The sequence below is a fragment of the Equus przewalskii genome, chromosome 27 (genome assembly GCF_037783145.1).
Source record: "Equus przewalskii isolate Varuska chromosome 27, EquPr2, whole genome shotgun sequence".
In the NCBI taxonomy this organism is placed as follows: domain Eukaryota; kingdom Metazoa; phylum Chordata; class Mammalia; order Perissodactyla; family Equidae; genus Equus; species Equus przewalskii.
Window position 1 is genome coordinate 25,382,299 of NC_091857.1, and position 20,176 is coordinate 25,402,474.

Genomic DNA, 20,176 nt, shown 5'->3' on the forward strand with positions numbered 1-20,176 from the left:
ATGCTCTGCTTCAGTGGCCAGATTCAGTTCCCAGGCATGGACCTACACCACTCGTCTGTCAGCAGCCATGCTGTGGCAGCGGTTCACACACAAAAAGAGAAAGATTGGCAGTGGATTTTAGCTCAGGGTGAATCTTCTTCAGCAGAAAAAAAACAAAAAGACAAAAACAATACCACCAAAAAACCAAGTTTTAGTCTGTTCTCTCCTCCATGTAAGTTTGTCCAACTGATGACCATAAAGTGACTTTGTCATTCAAACTCTTTGTCATCCCATCCCTTACTGTTTGAGATCTAATGCTTCAAGGGGCGCAATTGCTGTACTGTCCCTATTTTTTTCCCTTATGTTCATAAACCTGCTAACTCATTTCTGAACTTATCTTTTTCTTATAATAATTTGTCAAGTGTAGTCAATAATAACCACACCCACTCATGCTTTCATTTTATCCTTCAACGTTTCCTGGTTTTATAGGCTTCCTCTCAGGTAACTGCATATTCTAGTATTACTAAATATTTTCTTACTGTATATTAGTGATTACCATCTTTCTAGCCTCCAATACCTGAGTCTTTGCCACTTTCCAAAATCTTTTCACTATTACCACATATTTTCGTTTTTGTTTTATGTTTTGTGTATTAGTCAGGGTAGGATAGACTACATTGCAATAACAAATACATTTTAACATACCACTGGCTCACTGTACAAGTTGATTTCTTGCTCATGTCACAGTCCAATATGGGCATGAGGCTCTCAGCTTTATTCAGCACCTCTTCTCCAAGCAGAGACTCAGGAGCCAGGCTGCTTCCATTTTATAGTCATTTGGTGCAAGTGGCTTCCAGAGTCACTATAGGATGGGAAAAAAGAATCAGAATCAAATGAGTTATTTTTTTTTAAGGGCAATGCCTGAAAACATTTTCAACATCTCTCATACACCATTGGTCAGAACTTGGTCACATGACACCAACATATTCTCAGGGGAGCCTGGGAATTGTAGTCTTTCAGTGCCCAGAAAGAAGTGGAGAAAGAAGTGGATACAGAGCACTATCTTTGCCCTATGGCTGAGAATGTTTAATTTAAAAATACGTTCCTTCATCTGTCTTTAATTGACAGGTGAAGACTGAAAGAAGAAATTCTGCTCCACATAAATTTCTTTTATGCTGTCTGCTGCCCTATTACATTAATTTATTTCCACTTTGAAACAACTGCCACCAAAAAGTTCTCAGAGAATTTTTTCCCTTGAAAAAAAGGTATCCAAAAATGTTATAAAAATTCACCTGGGCCTAGGCAATCTGGAGTTGGAGAAAGATGCATTGCCAGAATTCATTCAACTACGCCCTCTTTTACTCTACCTACAGTCGCCTCTTCCTCTCTCCTTCCATCTCTTAAGAGCTAAAATCACAATGTTTCTGGCTTCAGGGATCACCATATGGGAAGTATCTAGTGCTTCAAAAGTCTTTTCATGACATGGCACATATGAAAATTTTTAATATTTTATGATACACTTAATCCTATTGTACTGCATTCCATCCAGGTCATATCAGATTTATTTTTTTAAAACATGCTTTGGTATGCATTCTAGAGTGGACCTGAACTATTGACCATTCAGACACAAATGGTAAGGGGTAGAGAGGAGCAAGGAGTGTTCCCTGGTTTCTGTCTTAGATAACTGGTATTTGATTTAAGCAGCAAAGAGGAAATTGAAAGTTATTGGTGGAACAAGCTCTGCACATTTATAACTTTAAAAATGAGTGAACTTACCAGCCTTGATAATATAAATAGGTATATGTGACCATATATATCTACCTGTGTGTGCTTTATAAAATGTGGATATTGATACTTGGAGAAAAAAGTATCTTTTTATTTTATTTATTCATAATATTATATCCTTAATCCCAACTATTAATATGATCTTCCTCTCTCTTGATTGCAACCTTAAAGCTGAAAATTATAGTAGTTGCCACTAAACAGAAATAATTATTTATTTTTTAATTTTTTTTTTACGTTTTCTTGAGGAAGATTAGCCCTGAGCTAACATCTGCTGCCAATCCTCCTCTTTTTGATGAGGAAGACTGGCCCTGAGCTAACATCTATGTCCATCTTTCTCTACTTTATATGTGGACGCCTATCACATCATGGCTTGCCAAGTGGTGCCATGTCTGCAGCCGGATGCCACTGGGCAGGACCCAGAAATAATTTTTTTAATAATTTGTACTACAAACTTTATTAGTTTCAATCCGGCTGAATGCAGAGCAGTAGATGAACAAAAAGGCCTTTAAGATATAAATAATTAAATAAAAATAAGTACACAATCAATTTGATATCACAATCCCTATTTCTACATTTTAGACATCGATAGAGTGGGGATTTACTTAGAGGATAAAAGTTTACATTAAAATGAAATGATGGTATAGTCAAAAGAATAAAATTAAACTGCTGTGCGGAGGATTTAGATTTTGCTGTTTAATATTATTTTAGCTCAATGTTTTAAGAAAACAAGAAATAGAAAACTGTTCTTTTGAATTAATTTGTTTTAGCTTTCTTTCTCCATTCTTCCATTGTTAGCCTCTTATATTTTTCTATTATTATAAACACACTGCCACAACAGTTCTTTTCTAACTTGCAGTAAATTTGCTTCATATGAATTCAATCTTCTGAAATTAACCCTCTCCACAGATCTGATTATTCAATAAAATTTTATGTTAAAAAAACTAGATTGCCTGGTAAAAAATTGATTTCAGGGGCCGTTTTAAAAATTGGTAGAGATTATATACTATACAGGCAATATCTTACTTTTAAGTGGAGTGCGCAAATCTGTGTGTGTGTATGTGTGTGTGTGTATATTTTAAGGGGGACACTGTGTAATGAACATTTCATTTGCCCCCCTGAGGCTGGACTCTGACAAGAAGTACTAAAATGCATGCTTAGCCAAAAAGGGGACTATAAGAATTATTGATGAATAAAGAAATCAGAGCCAACCCTGTGGCTGAATGGTTAAGTTCGTGCACTCTGCTTTGGTGGTCCAGGGTTTTGCCAGTTTGGATCCTGGGCATGGACATGGCACCACTCATCAGGCCATGCTGAGGCAGCGTCCCACATAGCAAAACTAGAAGGACCTACAACTAGAATATACAACTACATATGGGGGGGGGGGGCGGTGCTTTAGGGAGAAGAATAAGAAAAGAAAACAGATTGGCAACAGATGTTAGCTTAGGTGTCAATCTTTAAAAAGAAAGAGAAGGAAGGAAGGAAGGAAGGAAAAAAGGAAAGAAAGAAAGAAAAGAAAGAAAGAAAGAGAAGAAAGAAAGAAAGAAAGAGAAAGAAAGAAAAAGAAAGAAAGAAAGAAAGAAAAGAAATGAAGCCTTTTGATGAATCTAAATTATTGGTTATACAAACAGGACAGATAAGGTGGATCTAAAAAATAATGTACATTTAATTTTTTTAACTGACATATTATTCAAAAGTAAGAATAGAGAGTTTTTATTTATCTTAGAGGTTATTAGTAATGCATGTATTTTTAAAGTAACCTCTGAAAGAACGGATATAGAAGGTATAACTTGCTAATCAGTAAATAAGAGATGTATGCTAGAATAAAACTCAATGTTATCAATAGACTGCCAGAGAGGAGATGAGTTAGTATTTGTAAAAAGCAAAGGAAATTAAGGTAAACAAAAACACACAAAATACACCTCTAATTATTAGAGAAATGTAAATCAAAATGACAATGAGATTGGGGGCGGGCCCCATGGCTGAGTAGTTAAAGTTCCATGCACTCAGCTTTGGCAGCCTGGGTTCACAGGTTCAGATCCTGGGTGTGGACCTACTAGACTCATCAGCCATGCTGTGGAGGCATCCAACATACAACATCAAGGATGATTGGCACAGATGTTAGCTCAGGGTGTATCTTCTTCACCAAAAACCCCCCCAAAACCAAAAAGCTACAATGAGATATTGCCTCACACCTTCAGAATGGCTATTATTAAGTAATAACTATAAATAACAAGTGTTATAGAGGATGCAGAGAAAAGGGAACCCTCATACGCTGTTTGTGGGAATGCAAAGTGGTGAAGCCACTGTGGAAAACAGCATGGGCATTCCTCAAAAAATTAAGAATAGAACTCCCATATGATTCAGCTATAACACTTCTGGGTATTTATCCAAAGCACGCAGAAACACTAATTCAAAAAGATATATGAACCCCTATGTTCATTGCAGCATTATTCACAATAGCCAAGACTTGGAAACGACCTAAGTGCCCATCAACAGATGAGTGAATAAAGAAATGTGGTATAGATATTCAATGGAATACTACTCAGCCATAAAAAAGATGAAATCTTGCCATTTGTGACAACATGGATGGACCTTGAGGATATTACACTAAGCAAAATAAGTCAGATGGAGAAAGCCAAATACTATATGATTTCACTCATATGTGGAAGATAAAAAACAAGCAGACATAGGCACAGAGAACAAATTGGCAGTTACCAGAGGTGAAGTGGGGAGCAAGAAGGGTGAAAGTGGTAAAATAAAATTAAATTAAAAAATAATTTTTAAGTAAAAAACACACAAAGGCATAGCAAATAGATTCAAAATATATCTCTAAGCATAATAGAAGTAAATGAATTAAACACACTACTGGGTAAAAAAAGGAAGTTATAGAATCCAGTCTATCATGTGATATCATTTATATAAAACTTCTGAATGCAGTAAAAATATTGTGTTTTTGTTGGATACGTATACTTGCAGTACGCTTATAAAAATACAAATGGGAAAGATATGCACTAAATTCAAACAGCAATTACTTCTAAGAAGGGAAGAAAGATAAATTATTTATAGTGCATTGTTTTATTTTATTTAATAATAAGTTAACTTTTGCTAATTCTGGGTAGTACATACGTGGCTGTTTGTTAGATTTTCTCTATACTTTTCCTTGTCTTTGAAAATATTCACAATTAAAAAGGTTGACTACGTAAGTTAGAATATACTAAACTTAGCCAGATCTAATAGACACTCTTCTGTGTATATCACCTGAGAATCATAGTTTCTTCATTTGGGTTGCTCTGTCACTCCCTTAGCATAAGGTATTTGCCTACCTCTTCAAAGATGGCCTCCCACCAGCAGAAAGGAGAAAACATAAAATAGAGTAAGAAGCTGTCTTTTAAAGACATGACATTTCAATTTCACACACCATTTCTGTTTTTAAGCTAGCGGCCAGGACTTAGTTATGTGATCATACCTATCTGCAAGAGAGGTTGGTAAACATAGTCTTAAGTTGGGTAAAGATGTGTTCTGGTTAATACTTGGGGGTTCTGTTACTAAGAGGAAAAAGTGAAGCATGAAGATTGCCAGAAACATACTCTTCTATAGAATCATTAATGATGCAGTATTTCTAAAAGTGTGGGCAGTAGACCCCTGATTGTTCAGAATCTATTCTCAGTTGAGGAGAGTATAGTTTTATGCTGCTAGGGAAGTGTATTTTAGCAAAACAGCAGCTTAACAGGGAGACTTTATGCTTATATAAAGTTTAACCCCTATAAAACACACACACACACAGTTTTATGGGGGTTTTTTTCTTCTTCTACCCAAAGCCCCCCCAGTACATAGTTGTGTATTCTACTTGTAGGTCCTTCTAGTTCTGCTATGTGGGATGCCACCACTGCATGGCTTGATGAGCAGAGCTAGGTCCACAGCTAGGATTCGAACCACCAAAACCCTGAGCCACGGAAGCAGAGTGAACTTAACCACTTGGCTATGGGGCCAGCCCCTGGAGTTTTAGTTTTAATGGGAAAAATATAAGCAAGCAACCCTTGAAGGGCTGGAGGGTTGGGCACGATTACTTCTATCCAGATATTTCAAGAATTAAAACAAAAGAATCATATTATTCCTGAGCACTAAGCTACATGAGAAAGAGCGGGCCTAGGGCAGGTGGCTTAAATTCTTCTTCTAAGCAAATCTCCTTTGTTTAAATAAAAGCAGTGCTCCTTAGTATAAATAGGCATCTGGAAGGAATTGAAGTAGAAAGACCAACTAATGTCATTAAGAGGAATGATATTGAAAGTGTCAAGATCAGATTATCCCAAACTACATTGTTAAACTGATAAACCATCCTCCAAAAATATCTCCTCTGGACAGTGTTACAGCTGTTACATTGTTGCCCTTGTTTAAAAACCTGTTCTTTGATCTTATGTGTGTGTGTGTGTGTGTGTGTGTGTGTGTGTGTGTGAGTGGTAGTGATAGCAGTGACTCTGATTTTAGGCGTCTGTATACGGGGAAAAAATTCTTATATTTTGCTCCTCTAATCCATACTTATAAAGAATAAGTTACAATTTTAAATTCTTTTGCAATCTTTAAATCCATAATTTGATGGTGAGATGTGACTATCTTCTGAAAGTTATACGTACCATACTAAAAATTTGTCGATATATTTTTAAAATTTAATTCTTTAGAGGCATATTCTCTTTTCAAGAAAAATGTCAAAAGCAGAAAATCACAAAAGACACCAGAGAGCAACTGAAGTCTTTCAAAACAGCCAAGTTCTGCAATTTCTTGTTAAAGTTTTGTGAGGTGAAGTTGGCCTGACACAGATATTTTCCAGAGATGAGGATTTGGCAGACGATGCATGATGGCATTTTACTAATGAAAAAATAAACTGGTTCAAGTGATTGGAAAGTATGCAATATGTTTGTGTATTATTATCTGCTAATGATCCGAGTGGTATAATTGGAAGCTGCAAATGACTTTCCCAACTTAAGGAGTAAAAGATTTTCTTCAATCGCATGTGTTACGTCATTGTCGCTACTGAGTATGGAGAGCTTTCTTTTACTTTAAAATACAAACATTATTAGAATATGAAATTTTAAAAATAAAGGGGAAAAGTCAAAGGATGTTAAAGACTCTAAACATCAAGCTTAACATAATTACAATACATTTCTTTCTAAGTGCCCTGTGAACAGAAAGGAAAAGAAAAAATTATTTTGATTGCTTTTATTCAACGTGTTATGTGAGGTGTAAGTTAAAGATTCTATGAGTAATTCGTCAACCCTGCAGAGTCCTTTACAGTCATTTGAATACAATTACGCAAAATTGTCAATTTTGGAAGATATGAATCTGAGAATGCAGAAAAAAACATTAAAATTATTTTGAGAAAAAACCATATCATGTGTCGTAAAACTGATAATAACTTCAGGCACATCTTAAATGTCCTAAAAATGCTAAGATGTTTCTATTTGCTAACAACAGCAGAACACATATAACAGATTCTCTTTCATTTCAGACAATTTTGATGGCATATATATGTATACCCTGAAAAAATACAGTTGATATTTTCATTCCCATTTGTTCTCAGAATTAGCTACGCCTGAATATATAAATATTATTTTGTTTTTAGATATCATCAATAACAGAGTCCTCCGTTTTTTCCAGTGTATTGATACTGGCTCTACGAAGAATAAGAATTATCCTTAAACAATACGCTTATGAGTTCAAATAAATTACAAGACAACGAGTCTTAGTTAACCATGACGTTCCTTTCTAGAAAACACAAATCTTCATGGAGGGTGAATGGCTTAGCACTACTCTACAAACGTCTCCCAGTTTTAGGAGAAAAAAGACAAGTTCACTAAGTCTCCACCTCATTCCAGTCTTTCAAACAACAACGGAGAAAACATGATCGTGGACTTAACCGGCCAGCACTACAAATCCGCAGGATTGAAAATGTACCGTAACTAAGAAACTCACAAAGCCAAGACTCAGAGAATCCAGGTTCAATGATTCTCCAAGTATTTTCAGAGACCTTATCGCCTAAGCAAATTAGTCTGTTATGTAAAATACACGGAAAACTTTTGGCCCTTCTTTCTGGAGCCCATTCAAAAGTCTGGGGGAGAGTGGTCTACACATTACCACAGTTATAAAGTTTCAGGTTTCCATCACAAAGTTAAGCAGAGCTAGGAGGATCAACTAACTTTATTTCTATTTCAGAATTAATATTCTCAGAATGCAAGTGTTCTAGATATATTGATTATGCCTGCTAAGAAGAAATGTAAAGAAAAACAAAACACATGGAAAAGTTACCAAAAACTCTGGCTCTAGGCAATAAAAAATTAAAGAGGCTCATTTAGGGAGTAAATCATTGAAGATTAGGGCTCTAAGGGAGCAAAACAGTTTCCTATTGTGATATGAACACATGAGAATGTTCTAATATAATTTTTATTAATTCATCATCTTTCTGTCCTTTCACTCTCCTTCAGATTACTTTGTAAGTTTATCTGAAAAGAAAAAAAATTAAACATAAACCTGCCATAGCTTACCCTGGCGTGGTTACTATTTCCATGAGTTTTTATTTCCCAAATATGTAAATTCAAACCTAGTTTTCAAACTAATTTAACAGGGATGGTCTGATTGTGTTTCTGTAGCTGTTGAGTAGAGATTGTGTTTCTTACGTTTAAGTCTCATTTAAAATGAAACCCAAACTCTTACATTTTTTGACCCTATTTTTAGTAATAAGCATACACAAAAACCTTCATGAAGCCAAAAATAATTTGGCAATTATATTTCTGAGAAGCTATAGAAATATTAGTTTTGATGACAAGATTTAAGCTTTAATTTACCAAGTGGTTTTAGTGCCCATGTAAAGATATGTGACTTCTAAAATTTTCATTTAGGATTCCAAGATTAACTTGTTTCCCTTAAAATGTGGGGCTATAACTGCTGCTGTAATATTAAAGTAATAAGAAAGGGAAAAAGTCAATGAATACAGCAACAACCAAATCAGCTCAATTTGGGGTGCAGAAAATGCTGTTTACCTTTGGCTTCATCATGAGAAACATTGTATTCAAGATCAAATTTTCAAAATTCTAATGGTTGAATAAAAGAAGAAATTGAATCTCACTGACTTCATGGAGCATATAAATATAAAATATATTAAAAAGATACACTAGATTCAGGTAATTCACATTCTACTAACTTATTATCATTAAATTCATGAATAAATGTTTATATAACTCCTCATCACAGTTAAAGTTTTTATACAAGAATATTTTATCCTTTTTAAATTTACCTCGAGTAAAATATTGATAATAAAAAATTTCCTGTTGGGGCCAGCCTGTTAGCATAGCAGTTAAGTTCACAAGCTCTGCTTTCTGGCCCAGGGTGAACCAGTTTGCATCCCAGGTGCAGACCTATGCGCCATTTATGGAGCCATGCTGTGGCAGGCATCCCACATATAAAACAGAGGAAGATGGGCACAGATATTAGTTCAGGGCCAATCTTCCTCAATAAAAAGAGGAGGCTTGGTGGTGGATGTTAGCTCAGGGCTAATCTTCCTCAATAATAAAGAAAAAAAACCTGTATATTTATGTGTATTTTTGGTATCAGGGAAATAATGCAATATGCACTTCTAAAAGAATTTGGTGTCTGCATAAACTGTGTTCACACTGAGAAATCTACATTTCCAGAGAATATTTGATGAGAATATGAAATGGCGAGCACGATAAACACAACCATAAGAACAACTCTAAGAGATGACATAGTGATGTTTAGCCCAGTAGTAGAAGTCACCTAAAGGTGGGTGGAACCTGGGTGTGATCAGCATGTTCTAGGATGTAATCAACACTCAGCTTCAATCCTGTGAATGGCTGTTTTTTTGGATGCTACAAGGTCATATTATCTTGCTTTATCTTCTCTTGGATTTCTCTTTCTTTGTCTTCTTTATGAATGACTCTTCCTCTAAGTGGCATTTGGATGTTGAACTTCTGTATTCCTTTCCTGAGCCCAGTTTCACATTTCAGGTCTACCTGGTATTTAGACCCATCCAGTCAGCTCCCTACTACACAACTTCACTTTTGGAAAACAAACAAACAAATAAATAATTCAAAATTGTAAAAATGAACAAGTTATCGAGAAACAGAATAATAGGGAAGCAAAACTTCTTAAGATATGGTGATAAAGAAATGCCTCTTTGAGATGGGCCATTTAATACAAGGGTCAAAGCTCATAAGTTACTCATATGGCTCCTGGTCATAGGAGGGTTACAAGGCGAGAAAGGAGCATGAGCAAAATCATTATGGTAGGAGAGTCCATGGTGCATCTGAGCCATCAGTGAATAAGGAAATTATTGAAAATGAAAAATTAGAGTGGAATTTAAAGCCTGCTTTTTCTCTGTAGCTTCTTGATTCTGCATAGGAAAGGAAGAGCACACAATCAGGCTCCTCAGCAAATGTTGCATCCTGATTTCATTTGGTAATAGCAAAATACAGAAAAAATAAAGCAATAATAGGGATCAGAATGGATCATTGCTAACCACCTTTTATGATGAGTATAAATTTTGTACTTTTAGAGTATGGCCCGAAAATCCATATAGAAGGTATCTTCCAGCAATCTAGCCCTCCTTAACGCCAAGCCAATTGATAACTAAGCTAGAACAATCACGAGAAACCTCAATAAAATCCCTGCTTCAAGTTCTCCTATAAGAATCCATGGTTGACCCAACACTTTATAGAAAATTATTTTTAAAAAACAGTGCAATCTTTAACGTTGGTTTGATGTGATAATGTATGACCACTCCAAAGATTTCATTATTGTGGGATTCCCATACCCCTAGGAAGTGCCATATTCTAACAGATTTCATGCTAACCATTGAATATGGGTTCACAAATAAAAGTTCTTGGAGGGAAGAGGGACTTTAACTTTCTATGAGTTGCCTGCCTGATGCACAGAAGAGAGCAAAACCACTAAGAATAAATTCTCATGGCAAACTTGTTTCCCTTTTTCACTATGGAAATGGGGTTGACTGTTATTTTCAATTTCACAAATGTTCCCCATACTGGATCCCTTTGGTATTCCACCTATACTCTACAAAAGCAAATGAACCAAAAAAAATAAAGAAACAGAAACTAAAGTGCTATTGGAGGAGTCAGCATAACTGAAGAAAATGTTTTTTTAATTTATTTTAGAGAGGGTTGTACTCATTTTAATACTCCTAAAGAGGAAAGGTTTGGAGTTAGTCTCACTTCAGAAAAACACTCCCATAGCTGAAATGTAGCCAAGTTTCTGGCGATCTGAATAAGATAGATACCACAGAAACACACTTTTCATTGTTGATGTGATTGATTACCATCTTTTAAAGCCTGGGAGATTTACAACCATTTACCGCTCTCAGCAGCCATCATAGCAGTTCGTGTGTGCAGAATTGTGAAGCACATTGTGGTCCTGGCATTATTCCAACTTGGATGTTGCTGTCTGGTGACTGTAACATTCTTTAAGAGCACTAGTTTGCATGGGTAATGTACAGTACAATGTTTGAGTCTGAACTGATCAAAATAGCACCAATACACTTCCACCATTCAAGAAACCATCAGGTTCTCCATGACATACATGAGAAAAGATGAAAGTTCACTTTCTTTGAAAAATAAACACTTCCTATATAAATAAACATAGATGTTTACTGCAGTATAAATTGCTTGTGAAAAAGGTTTTACTTAAGAAGAAACAAAGGATTAACATTGTCAGATTAAATAGTTGCTACCGTATATATCTTTTTTCTTTTTATACATACCAAGAAATCTAGACTCAAATACTGAGCAATTTAAGTACTCTATGATATTTGGAGAGTTTCTTTTTCTGGTCAAATCTTTCTTAAAGCTTTCTTAGGGAGGGCATGAAAAGTACAAACCCACAAAAGAAGACAACAATAAAAAAGATAAATTAGACAATCAAAACTAAAGATTTCAGTCCTGTGTAATATGCTGTTACAAAATGAGAAGACAAGCCATAGACTGGGATAAAATATTTTCAATATTTGTCAAATATGTTTGACAAAGCACTTGCATCTGTAAAATATAAAGTCTTTAAAATTCAATGATAAGAAAACAAACTCAGTTTTTAAAAAATAGACCAAAAATTTTAAAAGACAATTCACAAAAGATGATATACAAGAGACAGACACTTGAAAAGATGCTCAACATCCTTACTCATCTGAGAAATGCAAATCAACACTTAAATGAGATAACAAGAAAAACCTAATAAGATGGCTAAAATATAAAAAATTGACAATACCAAGTGTAAGGATACGAAACAATTGGATTTCTCATGCATTGCTGATGAGAACATAAAATAGTATAAGCACTTAGGGAAAAGCAGTATTACAGTTGCTTACGGTTAAACATGCACATATAGAAAACATGTAACCCAATCTGAGCTAATTTGAACCTCTTGGAGTTTTACATAAAAATTAGTTGCAAGAAGCTTGGTTGAAAGATGACTTTGTCCTGTAATGAGGAAGTAACAATGGAATCAGAATAATGAGGTAAATTGAGAACATTGTTTGGTGAATAAATTTGACAGAATTGTCTTTTGTTTACAAAATTACTTTATGTATTTTTATATAATTCTCTGGGCATACTTTTGCCAAAGACTAATGGGATTTATTTTATTTATTTGAATAACCAAAAGTAGTTCTATTCCCAAGTCTAAAACTAGCTTGTTTATGATCTGGGCTAAGTTGCTTTAACTCTTTGGGCAGGAGTTGGCTATTGTGTAAATAGAAATTATAACATCTTTCTTATCTTTCTCATAGAATGGTTGTAAAGATAAAATGACATAATAATATTTAATTGCTTTGAAACTTGTGAAACCCTGATTGGATATAAACTGTCATACCCAAACAACTATTAATTTTATCAATTTCGCTTACATAATTATTTTGGATATTAAAAATCTAAAATGATTAAACCTGATTTCTGCCATTTGCTATCATCAATCATTAGCTAATAGACATCATAATGGCTAAATAGTGCAATCTGTAGAAATAAAAGAGGAATAGATATTATTCATATGATTATAAAATGTTTTCTTTGACTTAATTTCAATTATCCTGAAAAATAATCCTGTGTAGAGTAAAATTGCAAAGGTTATTGAAAATTTGCTTTATTTAAGTCCTTTAGGACTTTTTTTTGTTTAAATCCTAACATTTTTATTATATAAATACTCCCTTGGTTGCAAGAGGTAATAATCATCCTAATACTGGCTTCAAGTTCTGTAATATATTCCATATGAAAAAACAGGATGTGTCAAAACAAAATTAGAAATTTTTTGAAATCACGCGTCAATATTTATCCATATGATTCAGAGAAAAATTTGGCACCTTCGATAAAATTAGTGGGAGTGGATCACCTAATTACAGATATGCTGAACTAGACTTTGTAGTTAGCCAATTGTGTTAAACCATAATTAGTAAAAAGAGCAAGAGATTTGCTTTAATGTTTTAAGAAATCCAAAGACCCACAAATGTTAAAATAAGAAAACTGGAGATTAAACATGAAAATAGTTTTCAAATTATGACGATGAATTAGAAGTTGTGTTCAGTTTATACTCAATTGGAAACTCTTCAGCTGCCATTGGAGACTGGTTTTTGTGGGGTTTTTTTTTGCTTTTTGAGGAAGATTAGCCCTGAGCTAACTACTGCCAATCCTCCTCTTTTTGCTGAGGAAGACTGGCCCTGAGCTAACATCCATGCCCATCTTCCTCTGCTTTATACATGGGATGCCTACCACAGCATGGCTTTTGCCAAGCGGTGCCATGTCTGCACCAGGGATCTGAACCGGTGAACCCCGGGCTGCCAAAGCAGAACGTGCAAACTTAACCGCTGCGCCACCAGGCTGGCCCCTGGAGACTGATTTTGTAAAGCTTTCAGCTGAGGAGTTTTGAAAAACCCAGGGCCCGTTTACCACCTTCCTGTAAATTCAACACTAACATGTTAATCTTTGCGTTAATGGATATATGTAGCAAAAGAAATCTTCTCTAATTCCAAACACATATTACGTCTTGTAAGTAATTCTTTAAATTCCCATTTTTTTTCACACAACTATGCGTTGCAAAGACAGGAATAGTGTCCTATTCATCTTTGTATCACTATCCCTAGAAAAATTCAATAATTGTCATATTCTCAAGCAAAATATTTGAGTCAACAGCCATTCTGAGCTTGAAGGTTCATTTATGAATTTTTGATATACATTATCTAATCTTATCCTCATACAAACACCCCAAAATATTTATTACTTCTGCTAGTTCATTTATGATGTCAGGTAAACATCTTTATTACAATCTACTCCAAGTTAAACTTTAATAATGGGTTTAATGTCTATATTTGAAAAATAGGTACAATTGGCCCTGTGGAAAATATTTTTAAATGAGTCTGAGGATAACTATGAGAAATTATTATAGTTAGTAAAGAAAAATCATGACAAAGATCAAATGATAAAAGATTATGCGAAAGGTAAAGAAACAAAAATGCTGATTTTAAGAAATAAGACAGTGATCCTGATTTAGGAACAAAAACAGGAGAAAGAAGTAATAATCTGAAATAACTGAAAAATTTTTTCTGGGATGAAAAATTACAAATTGATAAAAATATGCATATAATATCAATAGGAATATAACTCAATTTAAAGGATTTACTGTGTTCTATGCAAATAGCTATAAAACATACCCTTCTCTGAAATAATTCTTTGATACAAATGAAATACAAAGAAAGTGTAAAATCACCCTATAAAAATCTACAAAGGAAAAATCAATTTTGTCCAAAGGAACAATATTAGTATTAGTAGCAGCTATCTCCCTTCCAACATTAAATTTAAGAAGATATGTAACAATCATTAAAGGATTTTCAGAAGAGTTTTATACATGACTCTGCTAGAAAAATTCTATGTATTCACTGAATAGTTCCCTCTTTCTGTGTGCCAACTATGTTTCCCAAACTCTCTTACAGTTAGATTGGGGCCATATGACTGAACTCTGGCCAGTGGGATGTAGAAGAAACTTACATGAGGCAATTCTGGCTCATAAAAACCTCCCGTAGAATTGATCATCTCCTCCTGTTTCTGCAGCAAACCAGGAATCTGTTGTATGACTTAGCTACTGATTGCAAGAGACTCAGAATCCCTGAATCACCACCAGAAGAAAAACAACCAGACCTGCTTTGTGCTGTGATGTTACTGAGAGCAAGCTTGCTGTTACTTTCCCATTGCTGCTGTAACAGATTGCCGCACATTTGGTAGCTTAAAAAGACACAAATTATCTAACAGTTTCGGAAGTCAGAAGTCTAAATGGTTCTCATGGACTAATATCAAGATGTTGATCCATCTGCATGCTTTCTGAAGACTTTAGGGGACCATCCATTCCTTGTCTTTTCCAACTTCTAGAGGCTTCCCACATTCCTTAGCTACAGCCACATCACTCCAACAGCTGTCTCGAGTGTCACATCTCCTTCTTGACTCTGACCCTCCTGCCTCCCTCTTAATAAGAACTCTCATGATTTTATTGGTCCTACTCAGATAGTCCAGAATAGTCTCCCCATCTCAAGAGTCTTAACTTAATCATATCTGTAAATTCCCTTTTGCCATGGTAACATATTCAACAGATTTTGACGGTTAGGACGTGGATATCTTGGGGACCATTATTCTGCCTACCAAACTTGAATTTGGACAATCACTAAAATTTCGTGGCATATTTGCTACTGCAGCACAGCCTAGCCTATTGAGACTAATAAACAAAACAAGATTTTCTCTGGTGAAATGTTAACATGAAAACCTCCACAGACATGCAAAGTCTCAAATATGTCAGGTGTATTCCTTCTCTGTAGAAAAAACTATTGAAATTTACTCTTTTATTTGAGAAACAAAGCAAAACTTCCAACTCCAGACTGTACTCATGGTTTAAATGGACTTTTGTTATCAGGTATGGACTGAGATTGAAGAACTGGTGTGCTGTGCCTCAGCCAATCACTCTTCTGCTTTGGTTTCATTCTCCAAACCAGGAATGTACTTGTTAGGGTACATCCTTCTGTTCATAGTTTACTTTGAATTTCTTGTTTTGACAGCTATTAAAAAACAAACAAAGCTGGTGCTTTTCTGTACCCATAATTGGTAAACCTGGTTCAGCCTTTCACAGAGTTGAGAGATTCTTCTTGAAGAATTTCTAAATTAAAAAAAAAACAATTTTCCCCACAGAATTACGTGAAGTAACATAACGACTACCTCCTTGGTCAAAGAACCTGAGTGAGAACATTTTGCATGTTTAAGTCCTATGGCAAATCTCTCGTTTTGTTGGGTTCTTGGCAGCTACCTTGTATCCTTTTATTATTATCTTTCCACATATTTTCTTCTGTTACCATATAAATCAGAGTAGATTGAGCACTTTAGCAAACAATTCTGGTTCTTACTGGCTTAACACAATGTAATTTTTTGCCTGTTCATGTCATGCTCCATAGCAGGCTGGCACACTGGGAGGATGTATTCATCAGCTCAGGTTGCCATAACAAGTGCCATAGATTGGATGCCTTAAACACAGAAATTTATTTTTTCCAAGTTCTGGAGCTTAGAAGTCCAAGATCAAGGTCCCGACTGATTCAGTTTCTGGTGGGAGCTTTCTTCTTGGCTTGCAGATGGCCACATTTTTGCTCACATGGAGGATAGAGCGCGATCTCTCCTTCTTCTTGTAAGACAACCAATCCTACAGGATTAGGGCCTGTAGTATAAGTACCTAGACCTTAAGCTTTTTTTATTGTAAAGTAAGTGCCTGACATTACGATTTTGATAGCTGAGGCATCCGTTTCATAGACATCCATCTCAAGAAACATACCACCATCCTTATGACACAGCTAGTAGTAAAACAACTAGATAAGAAAACAAGCTGCCCCATCCATGAAGTTCCCCTTTCAGAAAGACCAGGGTAACCTATATAACTGACTGCTGGAGTGACCCCACTTTTCCTTCCCCACACCCTACTTCCCACTCTTATGGTTTAAGTTCCCCACCGAGGAGTGAACCCATGAAACCCTCAGCACCCCACCCTTGAACCCCAAGAAAGGCAGCCTTCCAGGTCTGCCCTCACCCTCTCTCTCTATAGTGACTTCACCGTGTGGCCCTCAGGCATGCTGTGTACCTTCTGGGATCGGTGAGTAATAAATCTTGTTCTTCAAAACTCCCTGATGGCTTTCTGCTTAGGTATGTCTTACAATCATAAGAAACACAAAGTCAGGTCCAGCCACAACACTGGTTCCGGTGGGGAAATATCTGTGGTGGCTCATCACAAGTAGTACAGGCCTAGGTGAGTGCCTCAGGCATTCCTAGCTGATAGCACCACTATCAATAGGCTGAGGCCTGAGGCCGACAGAACAGAACCCCACCCTTAGGACTTCATTGAACCTTAATTACCTCCTAAAAGTCCTAGCTCCCAATGCAGTCACATTGGGAGTTAGAACTTCAACATATGAATTTGGGGGTACAATTCATGACCTAGAGTCCCATCCCTGCCCCCCAAAATTAATGTGCTTCTCACATGCAAAAAACATCCATTCTACCCTAAGAGCCCCACAGTTCTAACTCATTGCAGCATCAACCTTAAAGCTCAAAGTCTCTTCTAAACATCATCCAAATCAGATGTGGGTGAGATTCAAGGTATGATTCATCCTGAGGCAGAATTTGTCTCTTGCTGTGCATCTGTGAAACCAGACAGGCTATATGCTTCCAAAATACAATGATGGGGTAGGCATAGGTTAGACATTCCCATTACAAAAGGGAAAATTTAGAAAGAAGAAAAGGGTAACAGTTCCCAAGCAAGTCTAGAGCCTAGCAATACAAATTCCGTTAGATTTTAAGACTCAAGAATAACCCTCTTTGGCTCGATGCTCTGCTCTCTAGACCCACTGAGATGGTGGTCCTGCTTTCAGAGACTACTGGGGCAGTGGTACCAAAACTTAGCTCTGCCCTATAGGGGCCCTAACCCCACAGTTCTCTCTGGCAGCCCAGCCTCCAAGGGTCTGCAGGGTGGTCCAACCCCTAAGACCTCTGGCTTGTTGAAACTGAAGTGATAGCCCTACTCTGAAACCAAGTAGGCAGCTTGATGATCTCCCTATCACCGTTGGGGTCACTCTTCCTTTTCCTTGAAGAATAGCATACATTCACAGCCAAATAACTCTTTGGTCCAGTCCTATAGGATCTAAGAAGTCCAACAGCCTTCCTTCATTTCACTCATTATTTCTGCCCCCTTTGGTCCCAGACAGCAGTGATTCTGCTGCTTTCATCCCATCTCTATTCCTGGCTTTTGCTGAAATAGCTGATTAAGTCTATAAGTCACATGATCTTTTTATCGAATGGTTTGTGCAGCCACACCCTTAGCATTCTCTTCCAAACAAGCTTTCTCATTTTTTGAATACAGATAGATTGAGAATTTTCCCAGTCTCCAAGTTCTGCTTCCTTTTTGCTTAACAATTTCTTCTTCAATTCTCATCTTTCCTCATGCATTTTACTATAAGTAGTAAGGAGGACTCAAGCTACACTTTCAGTACTTTGCTTAGAAATATCCTCTGATAAACATCCAATTTTATAGCTTGTAAGTTCTATCTTCCACAAACACTAGAACACAATTCAGCCAAGTTCTCTGCTAATTTATAACAAGTATCACCTTTTCTCCAATTCTAATAACCTGTTCCTCATTTTCATCTGAGGCCTCACAAACATTCTGTTCACAGCAATCCAGGCTTTCTCTGGCATGCACCTCAAAATTCTTCCAGCATCTAAATATTATCCAGTTCCCAAGTCATTTCCACATTTTTAGGCATTTGTTACAGCAGCACCCCACTTATTGGTACTAAAATCAGTATTAGTGACCTCAGGCTGCCATAACAAGTACCATAGACTGTGCAATGGGCCGAATGTTCGTATCCTCCCCAAATTCCTATGTTGAAATTCTAACCTCCTACATATTGATATTAGGAGGTGGTGTGTTTGGGAAGTACTTAGGTCATGAAGATGGAGCCCTTATGAATGGGATTAGTGTCCAAACCCCAGAGAGTTCTCCCACCCTCCTTCTGCCTTGTAAGGATATAGGAAGACTGCAACCCAGAAGACATCCCTCCCCAGAAGCAGATGGACCATGCTGGCACTCTGATCAAGACAGAGTAGTACTGGCATAAGGACAGACAGGTAGATTAATGGAGTCTAATTGAGATTCCAGATATAAACCCTTACATTTACACTCAATTGATCCTAAACAAGAATGCAAAGACAATTCATTAGGGGAAAGAATAGTTGTTTCAACAAATAACGCTGAAACAATTAGATATCCACAAGCAAAAGGATGAAATTAGAAAGCTTTCCTATGCCATACACAATTAACTCAAAATGGATCATCTCTAAACGTAAAAGCTAAAACTATAAAATTCTTAGAAGAAAACATAAGCTTAAATCTTCAAGATCATGGGGTAGGCAAACACTTCTTAGAAATGACACTAAGAGCACAAGAACAAAAGAAAAAAATAATAATTAGGACTTCACTAAAATTAAAATCTTTCATGTTGCAAAAGAATAGCATCAATAAAATGAAGACAAGCCACAGAATGGGATAAATATTTGCAAATCACATATTTAACCCAGAATGTATAAAGAAAACATAAACTCACTTCCCAACTCATTCTATGTAGCCAATATTACCCTGATATCAAAACCAGACAAAGACAGAAGAAAACTATAGTCAATAACTCTTATGAATATAGATAGATGCAAAAATCCTCAAAAAAATACTAGGAAACTGAATCCCACCGCACATAAAAAGCGTTATACACCATGACCAAGTGAGATGGCTTAAGTAAAAAAGATGAAAAAAATAAGTGTTAGCAAGAATGTGGAGAAATTGGAACAATCATACATTGCTACGTTGGGAAAGGTAGAATGGTGCAGTCACTTTAAGAAACAGTTTGGCAGTTTTTCAAATTGTTTAACTTAGAGGTATCATATAATCCAGCAATTCCACTCATAGGTATATACCCAAGAGAAATAAAAATATATGTCCATGCAACAAATTGTGTACTAATGCACGTGGCAGCACTATTCGTAATAATCAAAAAGTGGAAATAACCCAAATGCTCATCAACTGAGGAATGGATAAACAAAATGTAGTATGCCCATATGACAGATATGATTCAGCAATAAGAAAGAATATGCTACAACATGGATGAACCTTGAAAATGTTAGGCCAAGTGAAAGAAGCCAGTCATGAAAGACCACATGTTGCATGATTCCATTTATATGAAATGTTCAGAATACGCGACTTTATAGAGAGAGAAATCGTATTAATGGTCTCCTAGGATTCAGGGCAGAGGGTGAGTGGTAAATGGCAAGTGACTACTAATAGG